Source organism: Prinia subflava, chromosome 6 (assembly GCF_021018805.1).
Source record: "Prinia subflava isolate CZ2003 ecotype Zambia chromosome 6, Cam_Psub_1.2, whole genome shotgun sequence".
NCBI classification, from domain to species: domain Eukaryota; kingdom Metazoa; phylum Chordata; class Aves; order Passeriformes; family Cisticolidae; genus Prinia; species Prinia subflava.
In genome coordinates this window covers 33,515,265-33,527,377 of record NC_086252.1, presented here as the reverse complement: position 1 = coordinate 33,527,377, position 12,113 = coordinate 33,515,265, and positions in this window count along the sequence as shown.

Genomic DNA, 12,113 nt, shown 5'->3' with positions numbered 1-12,113 from the left:
TTTTTTAGCTGGTTTTCTTGCCAGCAGATATTCTTCTTATCCCTTACTTTCCAGAGCTTAAGCAATGGGAAGCATTTTCCAAGTTGTGTGCACCCTCTGCAGCCCTGTTAGGAGTGGTTTTATCCCAAGGAATGTAAGTGTGGATAAAACCACTGACCTGTGTCTGCTATCACATTGTGATTTGGTGTTCAGGGCACCACACATTGGCCCTGTGTGTGCCTCAAATTATTCTTTGTTTCTCCATGTTTAGCAAGAAGGAATTTTTTTTAAGTTAAATGAAGAAGTTTTCCCTCTGGAGTTAGAGAAATGAACTGTTCAAGGAGAAATGAGCTGTTCACATGACAAAAGTCATATAAAATAATACCAGTAATATTAATAATGATGCTTTCAAAGGCACAGTTACAGGGGGAATGGCTGCAGCTTGACATTTAGCTGAGAGTTTACTCAAATGAAGATTTCATATCAACAGTTAAAATTGTTCAGCCAGAACGACTGTGTGTGAAGGCAACACCCACTGCAATTTTTTCTCTCTCTGTTCACAGCACCATTTCCTCACCAGTCTGAGATACAAAGCCCTTTCCCAAGGATCTCACCAGGAGCAGCAGTGCCACAGTTTTACCATATTTTATCATTCTGTGCTTCAAAGAGTGATGGCAATTGGGAAAAGGCAGAATGGGGAGACCGGCAACAGCTTTGCCCTTTCAAATCAACAATCATGACTTGTTTGCCCATGGCAGGGAGCTCAGAACCAGGTGGTCTTTCAGGTCCTTTTGAATCCAAAACATTCTGTGGTTCTCTAATTCTATGACTTTATTTTCTGGCGGTATTTTGAAGAAAATGAAACCCTAAGTTCCCCATCAGCCAAAAATCAAGCCAGCTTCCACTTTGAGATCCCAGCAAATGTTCCCCACCCAGGGAACTCTGTCCTAGCTCTGTATCAGTGATAAGCACTGCTGTTCAAACATAGCTGAACAGCAAGATCAGTGATGTTTGGTTTTCCCTGCAATTTTAGAAATCTGTATTAATTGGTATCACCAAAGCTGTGCAAGCTGGTCTAAAGAAAATAAACTCAGTGCATCTGGCCCACATTTTTTCCCTCTGTAGAGAATTTAGGATGGGTTTTCCAAGTGCCAGTTGCCATTTAATATGAAAGCCTAAGTTTAGAGAGCCAAAAATAAAGATTATATGCATCTGGTGCTTTTAAGTGCGTTATGAAAATAAAAGATGCTGCTGTTAATTTGCTTCTTTAATCTCCCCTGGGGACACATTGGGTGAGATTAAGTGAAATCCCAGGATAGGGCTGTGCTGAGCCAGAGGCTGTGAACCAGCAGAGAAGGACAGGGCCAGGATGGAGCCCAGAATTGTTCTGTGAAGTGACACTGCAGAGAAGCTGGGCACACACAGACCTGGCAGATCCATGGGTTTGCTCACTGAGGTGGTTGTACAATATTTGACATTGTAGGACCATCACTGAATCATAGAATAATTGTGTCAGAAGGGACCTTGAAGATCATTTCATCCCAAACCCTTTCCATCTCACCAGGTTACTTCAAGCCCCATCCAGCCTGGCCTTGAGCCCTTCCAGGGATAGGGTAGCCACAGATTCTCAATATTTATTGATGAAAAATCACCTTCCTGACCCATTCTGCCATGTGTCCTCCTATATACAGCACTGCCCTAGATATCAGGAGGCTGAGTTATTGAAAGGAAATCCTACAAGCCCTGAGGGCACTAATATTTGGGAATTAATCATTCTTACATATTAAACATCTCTCTGTCATGGCAGCTCAAGGGACAGTTCACAGCTCTGGAGATGCCTGGCCAGCTGTGAGGTAAAATAATACTAAAATACAAAGTTGTGAGTAAGACAAGTCCCCCTGGGAACCTGGCAAGGACACAAGTAGCTGTCACTGGCCCCTTAGGCGAGTCAAGAGCTGGGAACAGCCAACATCTGCAGATGATTTCCTTCTCTGGAGTTAGTCTGTGTGAGTTTGGGCTGAAAATTTATAGTCTGGGAAGAAAGAGAATGGAGTTAAAGGTCACGGTCTTGGTCCAAATGAATCACTGAAATCTTTTCCTCCAGGTATGCTCCAAGTGGTGCTGGGGGACAGCCCTTGGTGGAGGAAAGGGGGAGGGGATCCTGCCCTGCTCCAGGCTCCCAGGATGCCCACCAGTCATGCCCAGCACCAGCACAGGATTTCCCATAGGCTGTGCTGATCCACAAGCTCCAACAGCCTCATCAGTGCCATGGCAGAAGTGGAAATAGTAGAAAAAAAATTATCCAGTGACAATTTATAAGAGTTGTGGTAACTGGTGAATCTGTTGATGGTTTCAGAAAGGAAAAGTCCCATCTAAGTTAGCAAAAAACGGGGGTACAAGCAGGGCAGTGGGACTGGCTGCTGCCTACGTGTGAAGACAGGAGATTAGGGCTGTGCAATGGTGATTTTATCTCAGCAGGGATGGGAGTGCTGGCATCGACCATCCCTCACTGAATGGATGCAGGGATCCTTCCCTGGGGGAAGATCCATCCCTTGGGAGCAGGGACCAGAGGCTGGAGTCACAGCTGAGAACAGCTGAGCTCGAGAGATGGATCCATGTGTAATATCCCCCCTGCCTTCACATAACACAGGACTCCAGAGTGTGTGGGTCAGATCTAGGAAAGAGGCAGAAGGAGCGGGAAAGGCTGCACAGCAACCATCTAATTTCTACCCTGTAACCAGATTTCAAAGCATTTGGAGATGGACCAAATATCTGAGCCCAAAGATCCAGGAGTTTATTGGGCTTACCTCTGGATCTGATGTAATCAGACACGGCCAGCCTGATAAAAGCAGAAGCGAGACGTTGCTTAATGTCTGAAGAATTATTTCTGCTGTCTCCTAATAAAGCACGCTGATGTAAGCTGGGGATGATAACGAGAGCGCTGCGCTGGGCTAGCAAAATCTCATTTTTCAGGACAACTGAACTGTCAGTGCCAAAGAACAGACAGGTTATTGCTCATGCTCCTCCAAGGTTACTTTTATTAAAATGGAAATTTCCAAAGCTTTGCATGCACACATACGTGGCCACGGGTGCAGGCTTCCCTGTCGGGGGGAGAGGGGCCCTGCCACAGCCACCCCTCCCTCCTGCAGCTCCTGAGAGCAGCCCCTACAAATGGGGGTGCCCTGGGGGAACTGAGCACGGCTGTGTTTGCCCCGAGGCTGTGTCTGAACACCCCACCCTCAGCCCAGCTTTGGGGTGGGCTGGGACCTGCAGCAGCCGGGGGTGGGTGCGGTGCTCTCCCCCACAGCTGCACCCCGTGAATTCCCTGCATGGTCTGGGTGGGGATTTGCTGTCCCTCCTCAACACAGCACAGGCACCATCACCTTAAAACCGGGGAGAGGAGAGGAGAGGAGATTCGAGGAGATTCGAGGAGAGGAGAGGAGAGGAGAGGAGAGGAGAGGAGAGGAGAGGAGAGGAGAGGAGAGGAGAGGAGAGGAGAGGAGAGGAGAGGAGAGGAGAGGAGAGGAGAGGAGAGGAGAGGAGAGGAGAGGAGAGGAGAGGAGAGGAGAGGAGAGGAGAGGAGAGGAGAGGAGAGGAGAGGAGAGGAGAGGAGAGGAGAGGAGAGGAGAGGAGAGGAGATTCGAGGAGAGGAGATTCGAGGAGAGGAGATTCGAGGAGAGGAGATTCGAGGAGAGGAGATTCGAGGAGAGGAGAGGAGAGGAGAGGAGAGGAGAGGAGAGGAGAGGAGAGGAGAGGAGAGGAGAGGAGAGGAGAGGAGAGGAGATTCGAGGAGAGGAGATTCGAGGAGAGGAGATTCGAGGAGAGGAGATTCGAGGAGAGGAGATTCGAGGAGAGGAGATTCGAGGAGATTCGAGGAGAGGAGATTCGAGGAGATTCGAGGAGAGGAGAGGAGAGGAGAGGAGAGGAGAGGAGAGGAGAGGAGAGGAGAGGAGAGGAGAGGAGAGGAGAGGAGAGGAGAGGAGAGGAGAGGAGAGGAGAGGAGAGGAGAGGAGAGGAGAGGAGAGGAGAGGAGAGGAGAGGAGAGGAGAGGAGAGGAGAGGAGAGGATTTCGTTTGGAAGGACCCTACAGTGATGCTCTAATCCAACTGCCTGACCACTTCAGGGCTGGCTATAAGTATCTTCTTAAGGACATTATCCAAATGCTTCTTAAACAGATGGTAATAAAAGAAAAATAGGGGGGAGAGGGGTGAAAGAGCAAAAAATTAATACCTGGCTGTATTTCACTTTTTGTTGTCATAATACACTGAGAAACTACAACAGGCAAACCCCAAACTTGGCTGCTGAGCAAGGATTTGCTCAACAAATGTGTCTTTTTATCTTTCCCAGTATATCTGAGGAACAGATTAAATTTTTACAAACGTGTGCCTTAGTTGAAATAATTTTGCTTTCCCTGTTCCTGAAGTTAATTGAACCAAAAATTGTTTGTGAAATATTGTGTGCTCTCATTATGGAGCACTCCAAATTTCTGGCTTGCAATCAGTGAAACAAATCAGTGCTCTATTCCCAGACTGAAAAACCCCCAAAATATTAGAGCATTTCAATTAGCAATTTGAAACTGAAATTCTTAATTGAATTGATCTCAGACAGAAATTCAGTTTGAAGAAAACATTGGTAAGGGGATTTCATTGTTGTGCCTGGTTGTGGAGGTGGTGGAGGATGGTCACACCTTCACCAACAGTGCTGCACACCAGGAGGAGCTGGTAGGAGGAGATGCTGCTAGAAATGATCCAGAGTGTGCAGCTCTGGTCCTGGGAAGCCATCAGCAGCCATGGACAAGACACAAAACCCCAGCTTCTTGCTAGCCCTGAGCGCAGCTCATTTTATCCTGGGGACTGCAATCTCAGCCAAGAAACTTTTTCCTGTGCTGGAGAAGCATGAAGGACTTGGCAAAGACCTGGCTCAGGTTATTGATATTATGGGAAAGCAGAGTTATGCCAGGGAAGAGGAGATGGCTTTTTTTGTGTGCCACTTTTGCTGCTGATTCAGGTTTCCTAAACATTCCTACATTTTAGGAAGCAATATTCATTCATTATGAAAAAAACCCTCAATTCTTAGGGCATTTTACCCATACATGGGAATAATTATTTTCTCTTGTGAAGATGCAGTGATATGAGGAGAGAACTGACAGAAATAACCAACAGTCTGTGAATGGAAAAGAACAACTTGGGCATGTTTTTCTGACACTGTCATGAGGGGCTGCCCCTGGTACCAGGCTGACCCAGTGGAGCTTCAGACCCATGGATGATAAAAGCGTGAAGTGAGACAGAAGTCATGCAGCTCCCAACACCTGCTCGTGTTTTAATGAATTTTCACTTGTAACAGCAATAGTTGTTTTTTCCAGAACAAATATTGCTGGCTCAAAAGATCACTGTCTTCCCTGTATTTGTGCAATACCCACTTCCCACTGGCACATTACTGATTTCCCCTTCCCTCCTGCTCTAGCAGTTCCCTCAAGAGCTGGTGTGACAAAGATCTGAACAAGCCACACTTGAAAGGCAATCAACCAAAATTAGAAGGGCTTTCTTCTAGGCTGTGTTTGGAGAGGCATCACCCCCCTGAGCCCATGGCACTGATGTCTGCTGTGCCCTGCTCTGACAGGGCAGAGCAGGGGGAGCGGCGCCCGCCGTCACAGCGTGATTTGACAACTGAATATTCCACTTGGAACTCCTTGGGATGGCTCACATGCCTCCTAAATCTCTCTGCTTGAAGTGTAACATTTTCATGCCCTTCACATCTCCTCCTGTGGGAGCTTGTGTTAAGCTTTGGAAAGGCTTTAGGCACACTCCCTCCCCTCCTGCTTACAACTCCCATAATCAAAATCTTTGCATGAAGTTGTCTGTATTAGGAACATGTCAGATGTTTGTAAGTCACCACTCATGCCAAAACCCCACGTGTAAATTACCCTGACCTGGTGAGGAGTATCCTTTAGACAAAATTTATTCCCCTCAGGCAGCTGGCAGTGCCAGCACAGGGGTGGCACCCCCCTGGTGTCTGTGTAATGCAGAGCCCGTGCACCACTTTGGGCATTACATTGCCATGGCAACCTTTATATCTAAAATGCTCCACATTTCTTCTTCTGAAGAGTTTCTGCTTCCTGGGACAAAAGTCAGCACCCTGCAAATGGGGCTTTGCCCCCAGCACCTCCACACCAGTCACTTCCTTTTCCCTTTTCTTCTTTGCCCTTTTTTCTTCTTTTTTTTCCATAAAACCCACAAGTTTTTGCCCCTTCTGCCCACTTAATGCCAATGGTGGGATGTTCCCAGAGGCTACTGATGAGAATCCCTGGAAGAAGAGGCCCAGTGAGCTTTAGGAGTGCCTGTGTGGGAAGAGGGCTCAGCAGCACTGGAGGTTCTCAGGGAAACTGCGTGGCCCCAGGCATCCCCCTGGGGCACAGATGGGAGGTGGAGCTCAGATCTGGCTGTTTTTATTTCTCCCAGGCCTAAAAATGGGTCAGAGGTGGAGGAATAAGAAAAATAAAGATCAAGTGATCCTGCAAGCAGCATGGCTGGCCAGGGGGGGCTGCTCTGCCGTGACCTTGGCCTCTCCAGCCCTCCATCCTCAGCAGAGTGAGTTCAAATGGCACTGTGCCACTCACAGCCACAAAACAAACTGCAGGCAGGGCCACAGAAACAGACTGGCAGCTTTGCAAACTGCTGTTAACAATGATTCCACCTTTTTTTTTAATACCAGATGTTATGATCAACTCCTGTCACGTGCAGTTAGAGCCTGGGACTCTGCCACTCCAGGTGGGAAGTGAGATGGGCTGCAACCCCTCAGGGTCTGGTATGGCCAGAAGATCAAGAATGGCTGGAGTTAGAAGAGACCCTAAAGGCCATTCCCCTCAAGGGAGTGTTCCAAACCCCTGCCAGAGGCAGGGACCTTCCACTGTCCCAGGCTGCTCCAAGCCCCATCCAGCCTGGCCTTAGACACTTCCAGGGATGGGGCAGCCACAGCTTCTCTGGGCACCCTGAGCCAGGGCCTCCCCACCCTCACAGAAAATAATTTCTTCCTAACACCTAATCTGAGCCTGCCCTCTCTTAGTTTAAAACCATTCCCCCTTGCTTTAACACCACCTGCTGATGCAAAAAGTTGCTCTCCAAAGCCATGCTGAAGCTTGGCTTTGAACACAGCCATGCTTTAATTTATACTGCTTTTTTTTTACTACAGTTTGAACTAATATATTAATTTTGGAGCTGAGTGTACCACCTACTGCCAAAAGACGTTGCAAACGTGGGATTTCACAGTGAAATATCAGTACAAAAGCAAAAAGCACTGCTTCCTTGCTAGTATTTATCAGTGAGAGTTACATGGATCATGCAAAAGCCCTTGACATAGTGCTATAACATTGCTCAAGTGAAAATGTACAAGAGCTTTTCATGGCTAGTGCTGTCATTTGATTTTTTTTTAATTACAACTTAATTTGGAGCCAACAGGAGCCTTGACTGGAAGCTCCTGCCTGCAGAGTCCATTTGTGCTTCAGCGAGAGATGTTGAAAAGGCCATCTTGAAGCTTCCCCAGAAGTACTGTGGATTTCCCCCCCTCTGTGAAAAGCCATTCCCAAAGAAATGACAGTCATCTCCTCAAGCCTTGAACTGGAGGTGTACTGACTTGCTCTGAAGCCAGATGTGAGGAACTGTGAAGAGGAATTCTTTGGAATGTGTGTGGGATGGAAGGGGCAGAGGGGGATGCCTGCAGGGAGCCTGGCTGTCAGCTGGCACTGGAAGGGGGCAGCTGGGTCCCTGATGATCCCTGATGGTCCCTGGTGGTCCCTGATGCTCCCTGGTGGTCCCTAGTGGTCCCTGATGGTCCCTGGTGATCCCTGGTGGTCCCTGGTGGTCCCTGGTGGTCCCTGATGGTCCCTGATTGCACCCTTGGAGCTCCTTCCCCTGTTACAGCCCCAGCTATTGCCATTCCTGGAGTGGGATCTTCACCTGCCTCCTTCTCTCTTTCCATGATCCCTGCTCTCCCTTCTCTTTCTGCCCTGTAGGCCTGCAACTGCTGCTGGAAATAATATATTTTTTTAATCCCATTTCTATCTCTCTGCTCAATCCAGCTGGTGCCATTGTAGGCAGTTTCCAAGTGTCACTGCTTCTTTCAAATTCACATCCTCTCTCAAGATACGGACACATCCAACCCAGCCTGCTCACTCTCTCCTTTGTGCAGCCTTTATATTGCAAGTTATTTAAACTCCCAGCTATTTTCCTGGTTAAATAAACCTGGGACCAGTTCCTCTAAAGGCACCAGGCTTTTATTAGAAAGCTACATTGCCATCTTGTTATTTTGATCCCTACTCACCTCTCATCTTCCCACAGACAAAAGCCTCTGAGGTTCTTTGTACATAGGTGCATTCATGCTTTTATTGAGCAGGAATCCTCTTTGCAATCTCTACCCTGGGACGAGCCTGCTCTGCAGATCATATTTGGTGTTTCACTTGGGTTGGATTTTGTCTCTGCTCTGACAACCCCTGGTGAGGTTAATGATGACAAAAGAAGCACGTCAGGATTTGCTCCTGATTTCCGTGGTAGGAGTCACTCCTGGCCATGCTCTGGGTGTTTGTCCTCCTGTTGCAGTCACATCCAGATTCCAAGGAAGCTGGGAAGGGTGGGGGCAGGCAGCAGGGAATATCTTTCAATTTAGGATGCACAAGGATGGGTACAGCACATGGAAAGACGAAAAGAACTGGAATCGGTTAAAATGCATCAGTTATGGCAAAAATAATCAAAAAAACACACTCTTGTTATAGTTAATGAGTTTCACAACTCAGAGCCCAGTGGAGAGGCCTGGGCTGTGGATGTACCCCTTGGCTTTGGAATGCTGCTGGTAATGCAGGGTTAAAGGTCCAGCCTCCAGCCTTCAGGCAAAAAATGCAAATGTGGTCCACTTTTGGCTTCCCAGAGGCAGACATCTGCTTCAAAGGGAGCTTCATATAAAATTTTGGAGCCACCTTTTTTCCAGACAGAATTTACAGCTTGGGAATAAACAAAAAAAGTTGTGAAGAGGATTATTATTGTTGTTGTTTACTATCAAAATTAATTACTATTAATCACACAATTAATAATTGTGGGGTTTTCTTCCCCTTGGTGTTATTTCTTGTGATTTTCACCAAGGATTTTCTCACTCCAGAGCCAGGGAATGGGATCTTTTGCAGTCATTCCAAACCAGGGGCATATCTCTGTCTCAGTTCCCTGCAGCAGAGAAGGTGCAGGTCTGCCATCCAAAACATATCCTGAGCTACTGGGATGGCAGTGACATGATAAAGTCATGAAAAGCCTTGATAAAAATGTACCTTTTTTTTTTTTCATTAATCAGCTCTCTTTGAGTTGGATGTGCCAGCTTTCCTGAGAGAAGTAACCTGCCAGACACCCAAATATTGGCTGTTTCACTCTCCTGAAGTTAATGGAGACAGTGCCCGTAATTACACGTGGCCTCCTGAAAGTTTTCAGCTTTTGTGATGAAGTAGGAGACAGCATTATGGCACTCACAGCTATTGATTAGTTAAGCTAATGGACTGAGACTGATTGAATCTATTGCCACAGCCAGGGGATTCTGGGTGGTGTTTCTTTTATGAATTCAGTAGAAAACACCTCTCAAACTGCAGGGTGCAGGGGTGGGGGACCAGGGGGCCCAGGCTGCTCCCACCACACAGGAAGATCTTCATCTTCACCTGGCACCACATCCAAATGTCCTGAGACCAAAGCTACTGTGTTAATCCTTGTCCCACTGGGGTACTTCTCATTTGGGATCTAATCCTGAATTCTCATGGGCCTTGCAATCATCTGTGAGAGATGGAAATTTTAAGAAAGCACAGAAATGTGTGAGATATAATAAATGCCTGAGGGACACTGAGGGAATGGCAATAAGAGTTCATTCCTCTAACAGAGTTCAGTCCTGGGCTCCCTAGGCAGCTTCCCTTGAACAACCCCACAAAGTCTCTCACATCACACACGTGTTTGAGGTGATTTCATGTTGATCTTTAATTTCATGGCCAGTGCTGAAGGCCAAGCTCACCAGGTTTACCAGTGCACCTGAATTTCCTGGTCATTACTAGGATACACCAAACCCAGCCTTCAAACGGATTATTTTTGAGGCATTCAGCCCAAACTTCTCTCCTAAAATTCTGTACCTCCTGGAGTGCAAAGGGGAAGATAGAAGCCACTTCCCTCAACCCAGGCTGTTCAGCCCCTTGTCCCTCTGTGGAGACATCAAAGCCACTTTGCTCTGCAGAGCTGCCAACACTGTCCCCACAGGCCACTTGGGCTCCTGGGGACAGCTCTGTGCCATTCCCCTGCTCCAAGTGGAGGCACACAGTGAGTGCCAGACATGGAAACCACTTCTGTCAACAGCTTCCAGGGTTTATTATTAGATTGGGATTTTACCTGACAACTACACTGAGGCAACCAGTTTGACTTGCACAGCTGCTGGCTTGTTGCTGTGTAATATTTTCATTATGTGCCAAGGGTGGTGTAACTTCAGCACGGTGCAGGACATATGGATTAGAAACTGCCTGGCTGAATCAGTCAATATGTAGGTAAAAACCCCAAAGACTTCAAAATAAAGACTAGTCCTTGTCAGAAAGATGAATTTCCCAGTCAGGAAAAATTGTTGGGGACATAGCACAACAATTAGCCATTAGATAGGTCCCTGGAGGATTGGCTCACATTTCTGTTTGCTCTGCTGGACCCACCTTGTGTCAAAAGGATGTTTACAAAGAATGAGCAATTATTTAATGGACTGACCAGAGTGTCCAATGGGCTGTTTAGAAGTGCTATAATTCATTATCTATATGCAATAACAGTTGAGTCACGTGCTTATAACATCCCTCAGCTATCTAACAAGACATAAATCAGACAAAATGCAGTCCTGATACGATCAGGGAGCACCAGATCCACGGCCAAGGCCTCCAGGCTCCATTGCCTGTGCGTGTTTGGGGATGTTTGTGGTGCTGGGGGTATCAGCCTCTCACTGCTGCAACTCTGGGTGCCACAGGTGTCCCACAGGTCCCACAGCACCCTGAGCACATCTCTGAGCAGCCCATGGCTTGTGCAAGGCCACCCCGCAGCCTCCCTTGTCACTTCCAGGAGACACAGCTTGGTCACCTGCCCCTCCGGGAGCTGCTGGAGCTCAAACTCGCAACCCATGGCAATAACAGAGCAATGAGAGCTGATTTTGTGACGCTTTGCTGTTCCCTGCAGGCGGGAATGTGGCTGTCCATCAGCAGGGCAATGCTGACCTCTGCTGCCCGAAAGCAAAATTATGGAAAGCTACCTGCGACAGCACCGGCAGGGCCAGGGGGCTTTGACGGAGTGGGTACAACCCAGCCAGGTGGAACCTTCGGGTTTGCACCTCCAGGCTTGCAAAGCAGAGCCTGAAGTTAAGCTCCGTATAAAATCCAGCCGGGTTAAGAGCTGGAGCCAATCCTTTCCTGAGGGTTGGCAGGGACAGGGGCGGTGTCCCCACACCTGGAAGCCAGGGCTGATGTGCCCACCCCAGCCAGCACAGGGGGTCTCACAAGCCTGGCTGCAGAGACTCCATCAGTGCTTTGCTCTGCTGGCTGGGAAGCATGTGGAGAGAGGAGGTCACAGGGACAGAAGTGAGGCTTCACTTTCTCAGGCAGTAATTGGGATTTTCACATTTAGAAAATATTAGCTTGCTGAAACATAGTTATAAAAATACAGGTTGTTCCTCTTAATTATACCTGGAGTCCAGCAACAAGGAGTGCTCAGAGAAGACCAGACCTGGAGGCATTTTCTAGGGTCTTCCTCAAGGGTCAGTCACACAGCTTAATATTCCCATTAATGATCCTAGCAGAAAAAAAGATTGTGCTGCTAGAAATGTGCTGATCCCCAAACCCAGGGGTGCCTTCAGTACAGAGGAGAACTGGGACATGATACTGAGAGGAATGGATGTCCCTGGGAGCTGAAAGCACAGTTTGGATGGCACAGGGGAACAGGTGAGGGACTGCTCTGCTCCAGCATGAGGTGGGTCTGTGGTGCCACAGTGATACAGCCAGGTGAAAAGGGGAATGCTAAGAGACATCAGCTGGTAGGGGTAATTCCCATGAAGATAGGGAAGAGTGTGGTCATTTCTGGGTTATCTGAGGGCAATTTAGTCAA